The 9876-nt window shown below is 30.3% G+C and overlaps 1 long non-coding RNA gene across 1 annotated transcript; it reads right to left on the reverse strand.

The window, feature by feature from the left end:
* Window positions 1–4871: 4871 nt before the first annotated feature.
* LOC129973057 (uncharacterized) lies at window positions 4872–9471 on the reverse strand. Its single transcript, XR_008784931.1, has 3 exons — window positions 9082–9471; window positions 7694–7948; window positions 4872–5319 (listed from the first exon to the last, which is right to left on the reverse strand). It is a non-coding gene; the product is annotated as an uncharacterized LOC129973057 (long non-coding RNA).
* Window positions 9472–9876: the final 405 nt, after the last annotated feature.

Here is a 9876-nt window from a genome sequence, read left to right on the forward strand (position 1 = left end):
GCCAACTACGAAATACCTCGTAGCAAGCATTTTTCCAAAACAGTTTGCTACGAGATATTTCGTAGTAAGCATTTTTACCAAAACTACCTACTACGAGATCTCGTATTGTGTGTAGCAATTTTAAATTGCCCTTGGCATCAAGGATAAGACGCTCTAAATTTGCCTGCCAGTGGATTGGTCAATACCTTATCTTGGTTTTCTTTCCATTGTTGATGACTAAGATAGGAATATTCGCCATTTTTCTCTATAGTTTCTTTGTTTGCGAAATTAGTTTAGCATCAGAATAACAATGATGAAAATATTTTAAAGTGCATCTATTTTTAAACATTCTTTTTTATAGTATAATTTAGTGCATAAAGATATTGAGAGAAAAAAAATTGGGAAAGGCATAACACAATGGACATAGTGATGTAAGGCTTATGAAAATAAAACGTGTTTAAGAAAATTTGAAATGTAAAAGTATTTTGTTGTGGGAGCGAAATTACACAAAATATTTAATTTAAATTATTAGAATTCATTAAACGCAGTGAACTAACCAACCAGTCACCAATGTCAGCTTGTATCAAATGTAACAAAGCGAACAGAGAATGGGAGGGAAAAAGACAAAATTGTCTCATAGCAAGACTACCACGGGACAACGGGTAGACATCTACAGTGCCACAATCCAGGCTTCATAAACTCTTTCCTTCTAATCATCTTATTTCCTATTTGACCAAAATTATAACTTGTTGATAACTGATAGACATGTTCTATAAATATACAACAAGCTGATTGTTGTAGTTGATTGCATTGTTCAATTCCAACAAGCATTCTTCTCGCAACGAAATTTAACTAGTGGCGCCATCTTTGGGTAAAAACAAAAATGTAAATTTAACAATTAAGGAACACAGAAACATGATATGGTTTATCGTTTTCTCTTGTATATTTCATATAAATAAAATCACGACTATGAAATTTGATTACTACTTAACTACGAAATTTGATGAAATTCAATACTTTACATACTCCTGAGGTACCTCAAAGAAATTTAAAAATTGGAAAATAGGCTTCCTTAAGTGCACACGAGCAATAATCAAAAAAATGCAACGAGTAATCGAAGGAAGTTTGCCTTGTTGAACCCCACCGAGAAGACGCGAATCCATATTAAATTTTCGAATCTGAAGCAGAAAGATTTAATTTAAGAACTACCCACTCTTTACTATATTATCCCTTGCAATCATACCCACTATCCAATACCTAAATAAGCTTTGTAGGGGGCCGTTAGATCAAATTTGGGGCTCTTTTCCTCCCCATCATCTTAAACTAAGTTGAATTTTAATTTCTTTATAAGAAGTTTTTAAATTACAAGCGCTTCTACAAATGAAAACAATTTCGGGTCACTTTAAAGCTATTTAATTTCAATAAGAAAATTTCACTGCAATTGTAGGCAAAACAGTACAATTTTAAATATGGGTAATTAAACTGTAGAAGTCAATTTGCTGACTAAAGGCACACAGATCTATAAATAAGTTGGGATGTTCAAAACAGAGAAACAAAACCTGAGAGTTAAACGCTACATGATTTTAGTTTAACAAGTTCGGTGCTATTTATCAAATAAAAATTACCATAAAAATACCACAAAATAAATCGTACCTCTAAAGTTGCGGGCCCTTAAACACTTGCTTATTTTGAGCATTTGATAATATGGCCATACATTGCATTTACGATATACATTCTTGACTCGGAATGACTTCTGAGTAACTAACATCAATAATTGGCAGGATAAGATTCATCTAAATCCTTCTGGGTAGAAATGATTCGCAACTGAGACACGATACTAAAGGCTTTCAGCAATATTCAATAGCAATACGAAAAATATTTTCTTAAATATAAAATATTAAAATACATTAATAATTGCTCCATTTTTTTTCTTTACTTCAGGGAAAAATTCCGAAATAAGATAGTAAAAAAGTTTTACCCTAAAAGTAACAAATAAGGCAAATTTAAAAAAATCAGAAAATATTGTTAATATTTACAAATCTGAATTTTTCTAGCGTTTTCAATTTAGAGAGCACAGATATTTAAATTTACAGAGAAACAAATTAAATACAGCAATAATTTGGAAAACAAGAACACTTTATTTACAAATTTACTATAAAACATGGTTTACAAGATTAAGACATACATATACTACATACAAAATTTAGTTTAAAACGGATTGTAAACACTGTAAAATGTAACTTTTTATAGTTCGCTTATGAAAAGAACATTCAAAGGGTTATTACAGTAAAATACTCATAAGAAAGATACAATCAAGTAACAATATAAAAATCTGTAAGAAAACAATTAGAACAAATAATTTCAAAAGCAAATTTCAATGACTTATATGTACAAATTTTTGAAAAAATAATCTTCAGAAGAATTAAAAGATTCCATAGTTATTAAAATTCTTAATGCGTATTAATATACTAAAAAACAGAATTTATTTCAATCATTTTCTAATTTTTAAGTTCTAATTTATAGCAAATACTATGGATTCTTGAAATTAAATCTTTAATAAATTTAAGTAATGAAACACATGGAATTAAATCAACTAATTAGCATTTTTAGAATTTGATTTTCTGCTAAACCACTATTGTAACTCACTCAAGTGTGCAAAATTTTTTATCTTAATTTTATTAATATTAATTTAATTTTAATTTTATCAAATCTAGCACTTTAGAAGTGGAAAATCGAATACAAAATTCCACCTTTAAAAACAGCTCAAGTTAAATGAAAAGAAATGCATTTAAAAAATTACGCCTAAACCATTGCCATTCACTGCATCCATTTATAAAAGTTTAAAAATAGCGATATTTTATTAACCTCTTCTTATCGTTTGCTCTTATCAATTGTATAAGATTCGCGTTAAGCCTTTCAATTATCATGCTGATCAGGCATGGTAATCGGAAAATGCTCGCTAAAAATTAATGGACCCTGATTGGTTGGCCGGCCAAACCAATCAGTATCCTTTTCTTAAAAGTTAAAGATAAATAATTAAAGTTAAAACAAACGCCTAAAAACTGAAGCTCGAATACTTCAGTTTCAGAATTTAAAATATTAAGAAATACTTAATTAAATGTCTATTAGTGTAAAACTTACTGGATGCAATAAATGAGCAATATTTTAACGCATTAATATAGACTACAGAAAACGTATTTGAAAATTTCTAAAATTAAATATTTAATCTTAGCTATTGCAAAAAATTAATGTATCTATAAATTTATATTCAATGGTTTCTAAATCTTAAGGAATGAAATTTTATGAAAATTAAAACGGTAGTATTGAGCGAATTAAAAACAGAAGTATTTGTATATTTATAATATTACAATTTTACAAAATTTAAGACAACTTTTAATCAGAATTTTAAAATGAGATTATAGATAAACAAAATCAGGTCCTTTCTTTAATCCAAGATCTTTCCAATTGAGACAAAGTACATTTTCTTACAATTCTGCTAGTCGAGGCAATTACTTGTCATTTTAAATCTATCACTAATATTTATCCAACACGTATATTGCACTATAAGACAAGGAAGTAATATTGTATATATGGTTATTAGAGTATCAACAGATTAGCACCGTGACAAAAACGAAATCTTTATGATATACACACACACCAGGAAGGTCTGCGAGTTAATCATGTCAGCAGATATAGCATTTCTATCCTACATAAAGTCAAAATACAATCTTCAAATTTGATTAATTCACAGCAACAGCTTCCTTCCATGTTAATTAACATTTGAAAGTTTTTCCAAAGATGCAATTACCTGGAACGTCATCTCAAAATTATAATCGGATGTTTGTATTGTGTTGATTTCTTCGCATACTTTACGTAGGTATTTCTAACCTTTCAATATGAATCGTTCATGGCTATTTCAGGGAATATAAACATCAAGTATTGTTTCAAAATTGTAATGACAAAACAAATTTTAAAAAAATTATGGCGTTGAAAACTGAATGGTAATAGGATTCAAATGTGACAAATCAATTAAGGATAATACAAATTAAATACTCTAACAACTATACGAACAAAGAATTGAGCTTTGTAGGCAAAATTAGTTTGGAACAAAATTTTACAGATTACAGACCTGTGCTTTCATTTAAAGTTGAAAAGAGACCTTCAGATAGCAGTTCTGCTTTCAAATATTACAAATGCTAGCGAACTATAAGCTCTGCCGATAAAATGAAACCAAACTAGATGAATAGCTAGAACCTTTGGTAAAAGCTCTCGATTGATAGCTTCTAAATAATTCTCTTTAGAATGATCAAATCGTAACCGTTTTAAAAGCAAAATGAATACATTCTTAATATTGCTATCATTTATAGGCAATTTCTAATTTTTGTTGCGTTCATATGACGAAAAAGCACAAAATATATAGAAAATCAAAAGGGGTAACAATCACTAAGTATATCCCTGCAATTATATTCCTGTAGTTGCAATACTTTTTGAAAAGGTTTGAATTTTATGAACAAGTCTTATTCATTAGCTACATCATTAATGTAAGGCAAATATTGTAGAAATATGAAATATGTATACATTTAACTGCAACCAAATTTCATCAGATAAAAGGTACTTAATGATATAGTTAAAGTTTACCATCACTTGTTCACTCGGTCTCAAAACGATGTTTTCCGAAATTAAACATTCATCATATAAATTCAAAATGCCTTCGATATGCTATTGTTTCGGTTGATTTTTGTTACTATGCTATTCAACATTTTTCAGCAATCACTTTAAAATAGTTTTGAAATTCCAGATGCAGGTTTTAAATGTCAGATGATTGCAATATATGCAATAGCCTATAACAAAGTGTTCCGTAGTTTTTATCCGATGTTTCAGTCTTAAATTTTTTATAAATTGGGCAAATTTGAAAAAAAATTAACAGATGAATTTGTAAAAGGTAACGATTAATTATTTGAATTTAAAATTCGTCATTAACATTTCGAACATGAACAAATTTTCATAAAAATATATATTGATAAAAATATTGCTAAAATATTCATTCTCTGCATGAGTTTAAGACATAAAACTTCTAGGCCTTCCAACTTTTTAATGTCACGTGCTTCCAACTTCTGTTGATGTTATAAGCTGTACAAATTCTTTAATGTTGCCCTTTTATGTAAACGCTGGTGCTGACTGTCCTTTTCTTGCATTGCTTTGACAGAAATTTGAAGTACGAGTTGATGGCACAGGATGTTTCCCCAATTATGCTCAAAATCTAAACTATATTTCATTCAGCACACTGCTTTTAAAGATACGCTCCTCAGGCTAAGCTTCATGGGTATCATCGAGGAAAACCTGGAAAAAAAAGGTAATATTAAATATCAGGCTTATAATACTAAAGAAAAATTTGAGTATATTCATGGTATTGAGTCACTGATTGAAAATAACTTGCGTTCGTATGTTAGAATCGGTATTCATGAGGTCTTGATAGATTCCAGTTCGAAGTGTTGAGTATTAACTTTAATTCTTAAATTCAGACTAATATTCACAATTCATTGTGCATTTGCTTGACAGGGTCATAATTATGATGACAAAGCAACAGGACAAATGTAATTGCAAATATCATCCCACTGTTAATGTGACGTCAAATCTTGCTTCATACATGTGCCTTTGACAAGTTAAAGGGGGAATGAATGAATTTGCTTGAAATTGTTACATCAATTGCTGCAAGTAATTACAAACTTTTCATATTTATAATTCAACCGTCATATTAACCACTTACATTGATAATTTCACAAGCGAACTTGTCACAACAGTCCACTGCAACTCGCAGCGAAACAAAATATCCGCTACATCGGAGAAATTGGAAAAATATATGAATTTTAAAAATATATCTTCTAAATGTTTTACTTTCCTCCCCAAGACTATGTTCCAATAAATTGCAATCCGGCAAATATCGCAAACATTTACTTCTGTGGCATTTGCCTGTTGACGTGTGAAGCACGTCGGCGATTCTGTGAAAAATCACCTAGACGTGCGTGGCACGCCTTTCGAAAGCAAATGATCAATTCCATTTGTGTTAGAATATTAAATAATTTACTATAATTGTTTTAAAAGCAGAGCAAAGTAATTTTTCTATTAAGATTTCCAAATTCCATTTTGAATCTACTGATGGGTCAGTATTTGTCATGAATACCGGTAGCTCATTCCTGTAGCCTTCATGATACGATTTATCCCACATTCCTCAATAATGTCTTTTGACATCACTAATTTTGCTTTTTCCAATACATTTTCAATAATTTATTGACAAATAGGAAAATTTGATATATGCAAGTTTTAATTAAAAAAGGCGACTAAATTTTAATTTCATTTAAAAATAAAAAATTCAAAAGTATTCTTTCGATTATTTCTGCATTCCTTACTCTTATTTCCAGAGATTCACTCTATTGCAGCTAAACAATAAATCGCTGAACTTCATGGTTCCAATATGCATGAAAGAATGATACTTCCGCATTTACAAAAAAACTTAGACCAATATTTTTTTTAATTCATTGGTACTTATTCTTCATTTATATTCATTTATTAAACTTAGAAAGACGTGTGGTAGAAAGTGCTTCAAAATGCGATTTTATCACCGAAAATTGTGATTCTATATTTGGAGCAGTGCCTTCCTCTCTTTACAAATAACGAAGCAAAAGAATGTGCTTACAGCGCTTACGCAGCAACCGATATAGATACTATTTTTTTAACAGCACCTTTCTTTCATTAATGCAGAGTTGAAAGAAAGCTTCGCACTTTTGCTGCATATAAGCAAGCAAATGAAATTTATGGTTTGTGTAAATTCCAGTTCTATGAACACCATTTCTTTTGAATTTTGAAGATTCTAGGAATATAATTGATACATTGATAGATTTAGACATATCATACAAAATTATTCATAAACTTTAATCAGGTGAATCGTCTCCTTGAAACTTTCTCGAAAGATCTTATCCTTCTCCCACCAAATAAAAATTTGGAATTATGGTCTTGAACTCCACAGATGCTCAGACTCGCTTTTAGAGTCCCCACATGAGCCCCTTTTTGCTTCAAAGTATAGTGAAGAAAGATGCGAAAGCAATTTGGGCAACTTTTCGTCGTCGACAGATTAAAAGTAAATTTAGACACAGAACTACAATTTTGGTAACAAAGATCATACATCAAATTTTATTTATCCAAGTAGAAATAATTTCGAGTTATCACGTTTAAATAAAAGCAAACGTAGGCAATCAACCAGTTGATGAAAGGAAATCTTAATTTGATTCGTATCTATACTTTAGATGCCGAGACAATACAGAAATTCATTAATCTGGCTCTTAAAATTTTGTTTACACATTAACTACAAATTTCTTCTAAATGGATTTTATTCAAAATTGGAAACAAATTTGGTGCAAAGGTCACATGCCAATTTTCGTCCGTCTACTTCAAAGTGTTTGAATTATTTTTTAACAGATAAAAAAATTGCAAAAGTGAGTTTCTCCATGTTTGAAACTTCTCTGAAACACATTAAAAGCCTGTATATACTTCGCATACAAGAAAAGAGATGTAGTTCTGTATAATCTACGCACGAGCCACCCCTGCTTATAAAACAAATTGATCAACCAATGGAAACCTTACAAAATGACTCGACATTTAGTATCGTACATCATTTTCAGACTTAATCTTAGCGGAATAATTAAAATTCAGAATTTACCTATCATCCTAGAGCAAACATTTTCTGTAGACTTTGTGAGTTGGTGCCTATCGAGGATGCAACTGAAGCCGAGAGGTCCATCAGTGTCGAGTCCGAAGATGAAGCATGATTGCATCCACAGGAATGGCGTCTTCTATGCAACACTGTTTTATTATCTGCAACTGCTGATGGATTCTAGTTTTCTTGCTGTATCTTGATCAAAATGAGCAGAACCACGGGATGAAGAATCCTCATTACTTGCGTAAAAATCTGTACCTGCAATATTTGTAATTTTCAAAAATCTTTGCTATTGATCAAAATACTATTTCAGTCTCTAGAATTGCAGTCCCAATTTGACCGATTAATTTTGAAATTCTAAAAAAGGACATGAATCTTATTAGAAACTCATAAATATAGAACAAGATTAAATCCATGTTTAAAAGTTAGAATGGGAAAGAGCGAATTTTATGAAGTTGATAGAAAAGTATACAAGTATGTTAATTTGTAATCAATTTAATCAATATCCAAAATTAATCTAATTTTTAAAGAGATTCAAAATTTAATGTTTAGATCAATTATTTTTTAAATTCATATTATAGAAACTCGTATTTTAAACTCTAAGTTGATTTTTATTCATAATGACATAAGTTTACTATTCCGATATTCAGTCCCAACTGATTTTTAAATGAAAAAGGACAATTTTAATTCTAAATATTTCTCGTTTAAAAAAATTAATCAATAAAATTTCTCAATCACTTAAAGTAATAGAATTCTATTAAACGTAGTGTTAAATCTTATTCTTTGGCATTTCTAGATTAGATTTATGTTCGTTTTGAGGCAACGCGAGTGCTATTTCTGTAAGATTTGGAAAATCCATGACAACCGATTTAAATGCAACATACATGGCGATCGATGAAATTGAGATTCGAGCCTTGGATCATAAAATCTACAGTGTCGGTAATAAGCTTAAAAATGTTTTTGCTTCCCTAGAAAAGATTTCAAATTCTAGTTTTATCCTCTCAAAATTCTTTAATTCAAAGAATTTAGAATATTCAAAATGGTGATCACACAGTAAACATTCATTTAGTTCAAAAAATTTTTAAAAATTCTTTTTCATCATAAAACTGTATTTCCGTGGCGTAATTTTCCTTCTTAGAAATAATGCAGTTATTTAACTTAATGCACGATGCCTATAGATACCTATACTAAATAATGTTTCAAAGCAAATTCACACGGTTATGATAGATTGTCTTCGATTAAAAAATATTCAAATGCTTTTATGTAAAATATAGCAACAAAAGGGCTATATTTATAGCCAATTCCTATAATACTCTATTCAGCAATTACAAATTTCAGTGAAATATTGGAATACAATTGCAGAACTTAAGAATGTAAATTGATAGCCATACCTTCAAAAGCAGACGGAAATAACCTGCGAAGTTTCATTCTCTCTTCTCTGAAGTAACCTGCGAAGTTTCATTCTCTCTTCTCTGAAGTAACCTGCGAAGTTTCATTCTCTCTTCTCTGAAGTAACCTGCGAAGTTTCATTCTCTCTTCTCTGAAGTAACCTGCGAAGTTTCATTCTCTCTTCTCTGAAGTAACCTGCGAAGTTTCATTCTCTCTTCTCTGAAGTAACCTGTGAAGTTTCATTCTCTCTTCTCTGAAGTAACCTGTGAAGTTTTTCATTCTCTCTGAAACCCCCCCAAATAAATTCACAATTAATCTTTGTCACATCCCGCTGATGACTCAAACATTTACATGTTCCTTCCTTTCATTGGACTATCAAGCATGACCGCATAATTCAGGAAATCCGCAGAATAACCGTTTCTATAGTATATTCGAAGTTTCCTTCCTGCTTACTTAGCCAAAAAAACTGTAAGGCGGGTTTTTCCTACATTTTAGAAACCTTCTCAAAGAGTCCGATTTGATTGTCTTTTAATCGTTTTCCGTATTTCGGATCGCAAATTATACCGGATATTTTGACTAAAGAAAAATTAACGATTATTAATAGTTGAATAAAGCTAATTTTTGAAAACGACATCTTGCTGATGAATTCACCTCATGCATCCGATAAATATGGATGTTCGTTAGATCGAAACAGCTTCAGTTAAGGTAGGGAATAAATTTATGCAAGAAAATTTCCAACACAACTCCAATGTCTCATATGATGCATTTATAGTTCCATTAGTATCGGACTAATAGCA

Source organism: Argiope bruennichi, chromosome 6 (genome assembly GCF_947563725.1).
Source record: "Argiope bruennichi chromosome 6, qqArgBrue1.1, whole genome shotgun sequence".
NCBI lineage: Eukaryota > Metazoa > Arthropoda > Arachnida > Araneae > Araneidae > Argiope > Argiope bruennichi.